This window comes from Platichthys flesus, chromosome 3 (genome assembly GCF_949316205.1).
Source record: "Platichthys flesus chromosome 3, fPlaFle2.1, whole genome shotgun sequence".
NCBI lineage: Eukaryota > Metazoa > Chordata > Actinopteri > Pleuronectiformes > Pleuronectidae > Platichthys > Platichthys flesus.
The window spans coordinates 17,919,210-17,933,847 of record NC_084947.1 but is presented as its reverse complement, the minus strand read 5'-3'; positions in this window follow the sequence as shown (position 1 = coordinate 17,933,847).

Genomic DNA, 14,638 nt, shown 5'->3' with positions numbered 1-14,638 from the left:
ATTTATCAGTTGTGCTATGGGTTTGTGCTAGATATTGATTTGCAGCTTAATTTGAGCTGCTTTCAGACATGCACTGAACTGCTGAGATCCTCTATAGCTTCTCTGGAGGAGGTGTATGTGTGAATGAAAATGTTCGAGTGAGAGCCTCCGGTGAGTTGCTGCAGACTTTCTCCGTCTATCCCCCTAGTATAAAGTTTGCAAAAAATCCAGAGGAGCCAATGTTAGAACACAGCAGGAGTGTTCAGGTGCTTTGTGCATGTGTGAAAGGCAAACTAAGGAGAAAGTCCAGACCCAATTCTTTGGAGATTCTCCCGTGGACATGTCTGAAACAGAAAAACACAGAAAGAAGTGTTGACTTTTGTGATGAGCTCACGGCCAAGGTCTCCCTCTGATGACTCTTCAATTTAGACTCTGTTTGTGCACATCACCGCCTCTGTGTCAGCTAAACCTTCCTACAGCTCCTTCGCAGCAGGAAGATTTGCCTCTCTACCCAGCAGATGTGCAGTGTTGTGTAAAAGTTGTCTCGGTAAGAAGTAACTGTGCATTAAAATTTCAAGAAAAGTAAATTTTGTAATTTCTCTTTGCTGCAGGCAATGTATTGACTTCTCTTCAGTTCAAAAACCAACATTTGCCGAAGGGGTTCCCACACTTCAGCATATTTTATCCAGCAGGCTTCACTTGTATATTTCCTGTGTAAAATGTAAAACAGAGAAGTGAGTTTTACCATCACATACATTCATCTAACTTGTCAAAGGACGGCAGTTTCCATTCAGGCTTCATCAGAGAGGGATTTAATTGCCCTGTGTTGAATGGGAAGTTAGAAGGGGTCCACTCCTCGTCTCTCTTCTCTGCTCGAGAGCAGCAGATTTAGGTCAGGGAGATTTGGGGGGTGGCAGAGCAGCTGGAGAGCTTGTTCTGGACTGTCAAAGCTGCCCTGTATACCATCTGGATGGGCTGATAGTGCTGCAAAGCCAGTTATCCTCTTTATAGAACTGTTGTCCATCTGCATAGCAAGAAGCTACTCCACCTCTGGTGCATGCAAGCCAAACTTCAGGTGAACACATCACTGCTCTCCTCCACATTATGGTCCCCATGCATTTATCCACTTTCACCGGTGAACACACCAGCAGGCCTCACTGATACAAACATAACTTGGCAGAATTGTCTCCAAGTGTCCAACAGTCAGAACTTGAGAATACACAATCACTCAGACCTGGTATTAACATCTGTCCGGAGAGATCGGATCACAAGTGGAGTTAAGTTAAGTTTGTCAGTTCACACCTGAAACAAATAATTCTGCATGTCATTTGTGTTCCGCCAAATAATGTTGTTTTTACCTAATCTGAGTTTACAGCTGTGTCCGATGTCCCTGCGTTTGTGTGTCTGCACAAGCGAGAGAGAGATACAGAGAGAAACAAGTGGAGTAAGGGAGGGACAGAATGAAGGAATTAATACACAGCCCACAGATCTACTATGAAGAAAAACATTACGCATAGGAAGGAAAAAAAACTGAAATAATGTAGATATTGTGGTGGTGGCCACAAACAAACAATCGTATTGACACGGTTTCATTGTGAAACTGTAGTGGATAAGAAGATGTCAGCCAAGTGGGCGGCCCTTCATATGTGGACCAGGACGCATTTGTGTAATTATAATGTGGCCAAACGGGTCCCATACCACCTGTGATTGTGGTTTGTGTGAAATGATGCGGACACATTTGGGTGCGCTCAGACCTGAATTTAGCGCTGACCACATAATATCGGATCACACAGGATGGATGTCAATACCAGGTGTGATCGGGGTCCTCACCCCTCATGTCACTGTAGTCATGCCCCGTCCAGACTCCACTCGGTCCCAATAACTTCCCTGCTCTTAATGCCTCGGTCACAGCCCATCAGTGGAGCCTGATGGAGGCTCAACACCGAACAATGAAAGCGTTTACAGACAGTGCGCTCTCTTTACACTTCGGAGAGGTGTAACGCACGTTTGCATTCTTCGAAATCACTGAGTATTTGAGTGCTGGTTTGAAAGCGTCGGCTTCTCCCTCTTGCCGCCTCAATGCGACTCACATTTCTCTGCGGTTAAGAGGGTCCCTGATAAAGCCAACGGAACAGAAAAGCCGGAGTGGTGAATACATTTGATGAGAAAATCCCCCTTTTTATCCCTAAATCCACTTCTTGTTGAGATGCCATTTACTGTAGTAATCGCTGCTCAAGCACCACTTCTGCTCAGCCTGTTGTGGAGCTCTCATCCTGAGTGGAAGGTGAAAATGAACATCGCACCTCTCGGGTGAAGCTGTGATGCCAGTTATCTTACCTTTAGAATCCACACACAAGTGTTAATAAAATGTGTGTCGTTAATGAGCACATAATCCACTCTTAATGCCTGTTGGTGTGTTGCAGTCAGTGTGGGTTGTGATTTACACGGTGTTGTAATGCTGATAGTTTTAACTCGGCATTGAAATTCAGTTTCTGTATCATCAACTCTAGTCCGCTTCCTTGGCAGGTATATTTTCTAATCACAGTTAAGTTCTGACAGTAATTTATTATTGTATTTTTGTTTTTACCTTTAGGAAAGCACAGGGAACTTTCACAGATTGTGTCTTCTTGAAAATTTTATGTTTTTACGACTGCGTTCTCTCTCTATATAGCACGCATGTAGTCAACAGAGTATGGGATTATAGTTGCTTGCTGTCGCGCATTACATCACTTTGCTTATCTCCACACGGACCACACACTGAGTGTAGCGAGCGTGATGAAAGACAATGGGTAATTGATGCACACAGAGCATCTACACATCTGCTGTGCTCCTCAGGGCGAGCGCTGAGGGATGCCCAGCCCCTTTGAGAGGTGCTGGGGTGTGGGAAGCTGCAGTCGGGACGCGGCTTGGAAACTCTGCAACTCTCAAACGCAGCCTTCGCTAGAATTACATCATCCCGTGGCCTTTTTTTATTCTCCCCTCCAACCACATCAAACAGTCCTGAGGCGAGGCCTGTTTACAGGAAAGGCCAGTCGATGGGCTCCACAGGGCTTCTGGCTGCACTGAGACCTGGTTTTCCTGGTGTTCATGCTCTCTGGCACCTGTGGAATCAGAATCTGACCCACACAGTATTTATGCACTGTAATTATATGTTTATCATTGACAATAGCAGTGCATGAAACAATAATGCATTCAAACAGTAAAGTGTAGAGCGTGAGTATCCAGCAAAACAAACAAACAACACAACTGAAACCAGCTCAAGTTTTTCTGAAGTGCAATACATTGCCATCCTGCTTCCCACTGAGTTGTCCAATCAAATGAGTGCAGGTGATTGCTGCGTCCGTCACGTTGACAACACAATGATTGCCTTGAAGAAGGGACTGACTGAAATCTCTCGCTCTTTCTTCTCCATTTATCTGATTCATTACATTGAGAAGAGAGAGAAGAGGGATCAGGGAGTCTGGGCTATGAAAAAGCCATGATGGTCGATTTTTTTCCCGTTAACCTCCGCTGCATGTATCATAACAATGTGCAGCCTTTAGTTGTGGGTCAGCACACGTGTTCTCACCTCGATGGAGTCGTGAAATAAAATAGGTCTGATTTGAGTCACTGTTTTTCTGATGCCTGTTTCAGCTGGACGGTGACAGAGAGGTTGTAATGTGATGAATGCCAAGCAGAGTCCGATTAAGTGATGAGTCACAGAGGAGTGTGTCAGCAATGAAGGCTGTATTTGTATCTGGCCAGGCTGAATACTAGGTGTGGTGTGTGTGTGTGTGTGTGTGTGTCGGGGGGTGGGGGTATGCAGCACAGCGTGGGGGCGGCTGTTGATGGATGAGGACGGGGCGAGAGAAGGACGAGGCATGAAATAGAATGAGGATGAAGGACAGAGAAGTCCTGGCCGGCTCGGGGAGGGGGGAAGGAGACTGCGAGACAGAGATGGAGAGACTGGGAGTGAAGAAAAGAATGAGGGTCATAGAGAAACTAACCTGCCTCCAAAATTGCTGATGCTGGCTCCTCTGTGCCGCGCTTTGGCTTCACGCTTAAATCTGCATTTACTCAGACAATATCAGGTGAGTGTATCAGGGAAGAATCCTTTCACTGCTGTCAGACCAGTGAAGGTCAACATGTCAATGGAGAAGAAAATGGAGACCCTGGCAACACAGAAATGTCTGCTTATCACTTTTTGACCACAATTCTAAGATTTAGAAGCATTTTGCTATCTCTGGTATTTTATTCACATTGACTAAAAAACACAGACGTGCACTAAACTCCGGACATTCTCCTGAACTGATCAATAGAGACTCTACGTGAGAAAACAATTGTCTGAGTCATAGGCACCTGTGTGAAAACACATCAGGATATTATTTCACCACGAGGGAGTAAGTGCTTTGATGGAGATTTCTGTGCTGTTGTGAACGCATCTGAAAGGAGAATCTCATTAGTGAAAGGCAAACTGGACAAAGGCTGGACCCCATTTTCTGGTCATTTTCCAGAGCTTAAAAAAAGCCTGAAAAGTGTACGAACTTCTTTGACAATTCTAAATGTCATGCTAACTAAATCCATTATTCCCAACACCAAAGACATGTCGGGGGTATTCTTTTTTCGGGTTCTCTGGCCGTTTGTCCCATTCCAGTGAACATGTCAAGGATGCCTTGAGGGAATTTCTTAGTTTGGCACAAATATTCACTTGGACCCGAGGATGAACTCGATTTTGTTGGACCAAGGACACAGTGACCTCACAAAGCACATTGTATGCCTTGTGAAGGTCATATCTCTGGAATGTTGTGAAGGGAATTCTTTAACATTTGGTGTAAATATTCACATGGATCAAACCTTTATCACTTTATATTGGTGGCCAAAGGTCAAAGGTCAAGGTTACTTTGATCTCTCAATGTACGTCTATGTTTTTTTGAAGATATGTAAAAAAAAAAATAGTTCACTCAATAATGAAATTCCCTCCCACATGGCATTTAACATGCCTCCATACTGCCATACTACTATCATCCAAGTGTCCAGAAGACCCAACCATCATATTCATATCTAAACAAGGTCATTTTAACCATATTTTAAGTATTAATGTCCGCTGATGCATTCAGTGCCCGTCAGTTACGCTAACGTTCGCTAGCTTAACCACTGCTGTTGAACTCAGACTGAAAGCCTGATTAAAAACTGACAAAAGATCATGGAATATTATGCTCAATAAAGAAAAGGAAAAAGGTTGAGGATCTCTTATGTACCCTTACCCTTGCATGAGAGTAAAAAAAGTTTATCAATACTTTGGCCTTCCTGTGATTTTAAATAAATTAAACCCACTGACAATATCTCTGAACAGAAATATCAATTATTAAAAACAAGCAGTTGACACAAAATATTTAGTGAATTTCTTTTTTATTTAAAAGATGAAGGCTCTTAATGAAATGAAAGCCTGCTGTTTGTGAGCCGGAACACTCAAGCGCATATTGAAAATCATCATCCAGCCACTGAGCCCTCAAACTAAGCATACTCACTGGACAGATGTCTGAGGTCCATATGTCCATGGTCAAGATGTAGCATTAGCATTAGCTGGTGAGGAAAACACCTGGTCATCCAGAGCGGTTCAATATCTTCACTAACGCTGGCTGCAAGCGCCTGGTATTCTCTCCAGACGTCATTGGTGCGATGACAGACTCGAGGTAGACTTATGAGATTGGTAGTGTTAAAACGTGCAAATGTTTCCTCCCTCTCGGAACGTTTGCAAATTACAAATCCTACTGTCCCTCTCAGAAAGTCTCGACGCTATTTTCAGTTCCGATGTAAGAGGTCATGAGTGCGACCACACGTGCTGTATTTGTCAGACGTTTAATCGTCTATAATTTCATTAACCGATCAAGAAATAATAAAATAACATTCCCGTTAACGAGGCGATAATGCATCGGAGCGATATATAGTGCATATCCTATAACGACTTCCTACAGACATGTTGGACTGGCCTTGGATCAGCTGTGTGTTAGTATGAGTGGTGACATAGATGGCCCTTTGAAAAAGTCAGGGCAAACCTTTTGTAACTTTAGATAAAGATTTTTTCTTTTTACTTTGAGGAACTTTGCTTTCATTTGAGCAAAATATCTCTTTGACATCGTGGTTTCTTTATAAATCATTAAAGCTCGCCTCAAAGCTGCATTTGATTTGCTGCCCGAGAGACTTCTGCTAAGAATCGCAGTGCGCATTGAACCTTTTAGTCGTGATCAATACCTAGCAATTACACATTTTGTGAGGAAAAATGAAATAACTAGGCTATATACACTTTTACATTACAAGATCTTTGAGGTCTTTGATTTGCATAGCACAGAAATACCATCGGAAATACAGTTTATACGATTTTAAAAATCAAGACAGTGCTGTTTTATGTTCTACTTGATGCCTCATGCTTTCAAATATGCATGGCCGAGCAGGAGAGCTGCTATTCAAGATGAAGAGAATGGTTTCACGCTAGGATGGAAAGAACTCAACGGGTGGTGTGATTCACACACTATCTTTTCTCAGTCTTATTTCGAGGATGATCCAAGATTAAACAAATTCAGATTCTTTACAGTGTCATCGTGATGGAAACCTAATTACTCCAGTGTTCTTGTTGTGGCCTGAGGAACAGAAGTGTCTCCCGTGTGCCACATCTCTAATGACCTTCCAAATGGTCATCCATACTGGAAGTCCTGCTGGGGATCTGCAAATTACTGTTGAATTGTGGGTAAATGAAGATTCCGTTCCGGCTGTGAGCTGTCATGATCTGTTTGAGAAAGGCGGGATTGTATTCATGCGTGCACACATGCTCACATGCAGTATACGTGCTTTCATTCACACACACACACACACACACACACACACACACACACACACACACACACACACACACACACACACACACACACACACTGTATTGAGGCAAAGACAGACGGAGTCATCAGTCACCGAGTCAACCCGAGGGTGAAAAGAAGCAGCGTCCTTTCTGTCTCTTGCAGTCCCTCTCTTACTTTCTTTCTCTTCCATTAGTTTATCTGTCACTCCTCATCCCTTCTCAGTAGCCCATCTACCAGTCTCCTCCTCCTCTGTCTCTCTTTCTGGCCATCTTAGTGTGACCTTCCGTGGGTTGATTTCCTGTCTTCAACAGGACAGCAGGGGAGAGGGGCCGGCTGTTACCAGACCGGCCAGATGGTAGTGTCTATAGGCTGGGACCAGAGACTCGGGCTGGGGAAAACCCAGTGACCAAACTGTTGACTGCAGCAGCAGACAGCAGCTCTGTGGGAAGAGGTGGACTGACAGTCCTGGATTCTTCAGCTTTAGTGCATATTTAGGCTACATCCACACTACCACGTTAAAAACGATCAACTACTACCACTCCGCTATGGATACGTCTGGAGTCTACACTTTTTCAGTAAAGACAAAGACACTAAAACTGAGAAGTTTGGAAACTCCGGTGTAGCGTTTTAGTCGGGATAGGCAGAAATGAAGATTCTGTAGACTCTTACAGGTTCTTGCTGATTGGGTCTTTTCAGTCACGACCTAGCCTTTGCTGATTCGTCAGGCTCCTATCTCATGACCCCCTTTTAGAAGAAATCAGCCATCACTAGCCATGGCTACCTGTGTGGAGTGTGACATGAATAATCAATTAAAAGCGATGCAGACTCTGTTGTCTTTCCTAACAGCTGTTGTGCAGTTAATTTCAGCTTTTTACAATGATACGACTGTTTACATGCGTAGGAGATGCGCTATTATGCAAGTAATACCTGTTGACATCGGCACCAGTGTAATTAAGTGGTCACATAATATACATTTTCAAGTGTGTTAGTATGATGGGATTTCAAACTGAAATGGAGCCCGAACGATGGTGTTGACAGAGATTGTTTACGTGAACATAGAAATATAAATGTGGCCTGAGAGTCAGTTTATCACGAGTGTTCCGTTTTGGTCCCAGCGCTCTTAAACAGTTTCTTTGCAGACTCATGGCTGACAGGAGGCTGTGCCTGGGTGGGGTGAAGATGATCTGACTTGAAAAGTCAAACTGATGATGAGGAGGTTTGACAGCAGGGGAGGAAGCTGGTGGGGGTGAGAGGCGGCATGTGTTGGAAGAGTTTGATTGGAAAGGACTGGAGAGTTTCTGTCCTTGGAGTGAAGTTAAACCCCCTGCGTCTTCTCTCTTCCGCTTCATCAGCTGCTGAGCCGCTACATGATGGGTATCAATAGCACGGTGCTGTCTTATTTCCCACAGAAGCGTTCGCTGCACCTTGCCCGAGGCCGTCCTGTAAGCTACCCATTAATGAAGGATCACAAATCATAAGGTGCGGGGAAAGGAAGCAGGTAGCACAGCTGTTTGACTCAGCCACTCTCTCAAACCCACGGGCTGCATGCAAATTAAGCCATCCTGCTGTTACATGAGAGCGGGTCCTCTTATCAGAGCGGCCAGGGTGAGGTAGGACAACTAATTCGAATGGGGAAACAGCAGCACTGTACTTCCTGGTAGCTCTCTATATTCCAACCCATAAGTCAGGTGTTGAGATGAAAGAGGGGCCTGCTTGCGCTCCATGGCTAATTTAATGGATTAACACCTGTTCTACCAAGACAGATTAATCCTAATCCTGCTTTAACCCCTTTGATCTGAACTCCGAGTGCTTTGAGGAGTGGACTCGCCTAATCCCTTCTCAACGGCGACCAGAACCTACAGGTACCCGATGGAGCGGCTGGCTTCATGCTACAGTATGTTGTGAAGCTCTGTGTTCATTTTCTTCTCCTTCGTTACTTTGCGAAGTGTTTGATTCATTACTGAATCTTTCTGTGCATCCCTCCCTCTGCCCCCATATCCACTTCAAAAGGGTTAATTCACATTAGATGCGCTCTCGCAGGGTTCGATTATTAAGGGCAGGAAGAGCTGTCGTTGGCATAATAATCCAGGGGCATTTATCATGGTATGATCATCGAAAGGGAAGGAAAACTGTTTATTTAATGCCAAAGGAAGTCTGTGTCAGGCTTCTGCTCAGCCACACTTTTAGCTTTTATGAATCAGCATTTTAACAACCGCAGCAAACCAAACGAGGCGCTGCAGAGGGTCTTAGACGTAGTTCTAAAATATTTGTGCAGTTATTTGCTACTAATGGAAGCCTGTTCCAGAGATCATCAGTCATAAACTGTGGCTGTAATGCTTTAAAGTGCTCATTATGATTTCAGTGTGTGTGCTTGGGTGTGGGTGTGTGTTTGTGATGGTAACACATGGATACATTTGATATGAGAGAGAAAGGGGGGAAAAAAAGAGAGACTGTGGGAGAGTTCAGATGAATTTGGTTTGGTGACTATAGCGGGAAGAAAGGTAATTGAAAAAGAGAGGCATGAGTTTGGTTTTGGGGTTTTTCTAAATGAGGGCCTTGAGATGGGTGGGTCTGACCGCATGATTTTGTGTGTGTGAGTGTGTGTCTGTGTGTGTGTGTGTGTGTGTGTGTGTGTGTGTGTGTTTGTTCGTGGAAGCAGATAGACACAAACAAATCTGAAATCATTGTCCTGAACCACCTCTATGTTTAGTACGTCGGCCGAGGAGGACCACACAGGATCTCTCTCTGTCTCATGCGTCGGAGAATGTGGCAACGCTGTTATTATTGATCCTGCCGCAGACGTCAGACCCCAGCGCCTATTTAACTGTCGGCCTGATTTAAACAATATGCTGGAGCCTGTTTCATCCATGTCCAAGACCACTGAATTATTAAACACGTCTCTAAAACAAAGGTCCCTCTCTTTGCCTGATGTTTTCACACAGATCCACTGTGTGAGGGACTCCAGTGGATAAACAAGCTCTTGTTCATTGGTGAAATTGGGAGAATGAGGGGATGGGACTTGAAGACAATAAAACGATCATAATTATATCTCTTAATCACGCTGTGAAGAATCACTGTTAAAACACTGTAATACTCTGAAAGAAACAAGAGCTTTCAGCAGCATTTTCATTGTAACCTAACAAAACACAGATTGACTTTTGTCTTCAACAGGACATAAGGAAAACTTAACCACCTGAATTAAATTATGAGTTGTCAGTATTTCTGTAACTTCCATCAATTATTTTTCTTGTGTACACATTACCATTTGTAAATTTGTCAGTAATGAGGACGAATAAGTGCAGATAATGATACAAATGACGTGAGTATATTTACCTGGGCATCAGCTAAAATGAAATCGTTCATAGATAGTTTTATCATTTCTGTCTTGGGTCCAGGGGGTACACCTCCTCTCGCCCAGTGTTTGCTGGGACCTTCACAGCCCAGAGGGATAAGCGGTCTAGATGAAAGATGGATTTATGTCTCGAGTTCCTCTTCTGTTGTGGCAATCGTTGCTTTCTTCATTTGTTTCCTGGAGTTGTGCTCAAGCATGAGTGAAATAAATAAAACAAAATGAAAATGAAATGGATTGGATCAAAAACGGATTGATTCATTTAATGATGAACAGTGGTAGATTTATTCCGAATCATTGTTTTGATTATACAGCATGTCTGTGTGGTATGGTGGCTAAGTGGTTAGCACTGTTGCCACACAGCAGGATGGTCCAAAAACTTTCTGTGCAGAGTTTGCATGTTTTCCCTGTGTATGCATGGCTTTTCTCTGTTTTCTCCAGACTTCTTCCATCAGCCCCTCCACCCACTACACATGTGAACCTCTATGCAAAACAGTGGATGGATGGATGGACATGTTTTGTTAAATTCCTGTTTTGTATCACCAATCCTCCTGCACTGCAGCCTGTGTCATAACTACCTGAAGAAAGCGATATGCTCAAGTTCTCCAAGATGATCCACAAATGAAAATGCTGTTGGCCCAGAAAAGATGTATTTTCTGATCTGATGACACTTTTGTCTGAATGACTTTGCTGTTTGGGGATAAAATGATTTGCTTACAATAAGAGCAGTAGGGTTAGTGGCTAAAACATCTTGGTTACTGTAGGAGAAAGATCATCACTTGGTTAAGGATGAGAAACAACATGGTTAAAAGACGGTTATTGATACTGTCAGTAGGATGTAAGAAACATGTGTAATGTAATGTTTAAATGGAACATAATGTCGACTCATCCATCCGCACTGAACTACATCCTCTGCAGACTTTTACATCCTTTGCTGAGAGACTCCTGTTCCAGAGTAGATACTGCAAGTGCAGCAACTTCCCCCTCAGAAAAACTGCCAGTCATATTTGCTATTTGACAGTTCCTCCATGTGCTTCTAGGCAGTGTCACTGTTCTGCCTGCTGCTGAGAGTACATCCGCCTGACCACCAGAGGCTGAACTGAAAAAAAGAGACTTTTTGTTAATCTGGAGTCTGGACCGAATCAGCCCAGTGTTTGAACTGTTTATTAAACTGCACAGTGAGTAGTGATGCCTCCAGCTGAACACCATCCCGGCTGATTCATCCTGCTCTCGAGATGAAGCGCTCTGCTCCCCGCGGACTGGACCCGGCAAACAAACAAGATTTGGAATGGTTTTCAGGCCCGTAACATCAGCCTTTGCTCGGGACACGTTGGGTGGTCAGTGCGTGTGACCTTTTCACAGTAGGGCCCCCTAACCCCCATCCATCCCGATTAGAGGACACTTATCAGGACAGCAGCCCGAGTGACACACTCCCAGCTAGGCTTCCCTTGAGAAAATGCTTTGCAGTGTACGGATACATCCCCACAGTGCACTGAGGTGTGTACGTGTATGTGTGTGCGTGCGTGTGTAAGTGCGCAGAGTTGTTCTCTGCAGATAGGGCCCTGTGACTCCGAGATATGCACAGGCTCATTAATTAGAGGCTCTCATTATCCCCCCTCAGGCTCCAGACACTTAATCAACACCAAGCTCCAACTAAGACACACACACCCATGCACACGCACGCACGCACACACACACCCACCCACACCCCCCGTGCACATAGTCCACAGCAGGCTAAATTCTGACACAACATCATCCAAGAATAGAGCGGTGTAGAAGAGGTGACTGAATGAATTCTGATGAGGGTTATTTGTTTTCAGTGATGTACGGGACAACAGAGAGGGTGGATGTCAGTGCTGTTTAACACTTTTATGACTGTAATGTTATTAAGCATTTCGGAACAGATTCATCCATCTGCCATGCCTCACTGTGGAAGCACTCTGTCAAACACTGTAAATTAGAATCTGATGTTAGGAAATGTACATGCTGGAAATAGAACAAATGAGACTTCAAGACCTGCTCCTTTGTTCGAATGTTGGATTACTGCCATCGAGTTTGTAATGTTTATATCTTTAATATGTTTACTGTCGTCCACAGAGGCATATGCAACTGAGTTCTTTAAAAAAAGACAGTTTGGTCCATGTCCCATCCACTTACATAGAGGTTAATGACCTATATATATATTTATTTTTTATGTCTATTTGTGAAATGGTGATACAAGAAAGTGACATACAAGATAGACAAGAAACACATATATGTACATAAAGTTGAGACATACATAACATAATGCAGTTAAAGTGATATATATGATAATTGAGTAGAGATGAAATGTGTGTGTGTGTGTGTGTGTGTGTGTGTGTGTGTGTGTGTGTGTGTGTGTGTGTGTGTGTGTGTGTGTGTGTGTGTGTGTGTGTGTGTGTGTGTGTGTGTGTGTGTGTGTGTGTGTGTGTGTGTGTGTGCTTGAGTCCGTGGTACATGTCCATTTAATTGGCTGGGACAAGCTGTGGTCTTAAGTGAGGAATGTGGAGTGGAGAGACGAAAGGATGTGGTGTTTGTATTCTGGTAGTTATAAATATATGACAGTATTGTATGTATTTTACCAAAACAAATATAAATAAATCAATAATAATGATCATAAGAAAATAAAAAATGAATAAGATGAATAAGTAAATATATGGATACATCCTATAATAAAGCAGAATATACCCTATAATATGGTATAATATATAATAGGTGTTATAATATATGGTATAATAACAACCTTCAGCGGTGAGGTGTGGTACCTTACCAGGCAAGTGGCGAAGTGAGCCCCCCCCCCCCCCCCCCCTCCAGCAATATTAAAGGGGGCGATGTAAACGCTTTGTGAGCAGTCATGTCGTGCATCCTTGTATATAGTCCATGGTGTATTCTCATAGGTTCTTGCATATGGCTGTGCACATATATTACTTTTGGGTTCATGCTGTATCTCTGTACTCTGTGAATTTCTAGCCTTGAAACTGAAGCCCTTGTAATTAGAAGGCTGCTGCTTATTCAAACGGGGGGGGGGGGGGGGGGGGGGGCAGACAGCGCACAGCGACACTCCACTGTTCACACTGAAGAGAGTCTAAATTACTCTCAGACAGGCAGGAGAGCTTTTTGGAGGGTTGCACCTCTTTGAGTGTTTTTTTTTAAAGCCTTTCTGACGGTTTGCATTTCTCTTCCACACAGCCTCTGTTACTGTTGATATGTGGGTGATGCATTTTTTACACCATACAGACTAATAAAGAGGGGAGCACACAGATCCCTGTAAGCAAATGAGCATCTGTGCAGAGAGCTGTATTGGCCCGCAATCAGAGGGGATGATTTTGTGAAGTTAAATTTCAGTTCAAACACATTCTCGGCCACCTTTATGTGGAACCGATCTGCCACGTGTCGGAGAGTTAAAGCGGACAAACTCTAAGCTGCTCGCCTCTGTTCATTCCAGCGGAGAAAATTTAACGGTTACAAGGACATTTTTAACTGAATTTTTTTTTTTTTTGTGATTCACTGAAGCAATGGCGCTAGCATTCCTGAAGCATTACTGGTACCTCTAAAAACAATTTCCCTGGTCGTTGCCTGCTCTACAGTATTTATAGCACACCACAAAATCAGCTGTGCTTTCCTCTTTTTTGTCAGTCGTAAAAAAAACATTCAATGACACTGAAGGACATTGAAAACACAGCTCTGCTAGCTGGCAGGAGGGGTGATGGGACGTTTCATGTTGCGTAACTAGAGTCGGTTGGTTATTTATTGTGGAGCTGTCTGACTTAAATGACTCTAAATCAAACCTGACGCCTAAGTCCCTTGTAACGTCATCTTCACGAAACCGGCTCCTCCTCCCCGGTCACAACTCACGGTAGAGACATTTTTTTAAGGGCATGATTGGCAAGAACAAGAGAAAGAAGCACAAACAGCTCCAAGTTGTGGAAAATGAAATAGGGGGGTTTTTGTTTCCCTCTGAAGGCCGGAGCCCGATTTCCTGTGCAGCTCTGATTGGGAAAGCAGAGGCACGCACAGGGAGCCCTGCTTCTGTATGGAGATGCCAGATGACAGGCTTCACCACGAACAGGCTGTCGCCGAACAGGGCACTGAAGTGGCCTTTGATTGATCATCACACAGGCCTTTTATGAAGCCATCTCTTGTGCAAACCTGTTTTAGATGCTGCCACTAAAGTGTCTTGAGTGCGAGCGTGTGCTTGAAAGAGAACATAAATGTAAATTGTATCTTCTAGTGCCGTGTGTCTATAGTGTTACAGGAATCAGCCGGCCGTAGGGGAGTAAAAAAAACGTGATGAGGTGTCATCGACTATCAAGTGAAACAAAACGTAGATGGTGTAACACATAACCGCTTCCTGATTGACTACACACGCCTCCTTTGATCGCAGTGCTTGACCACGGTGTGTCATCCGTCTTGGGTGCCAGCTGTGGTTCCGGAGGTGGTGTCAAACATTTTTGTTCCT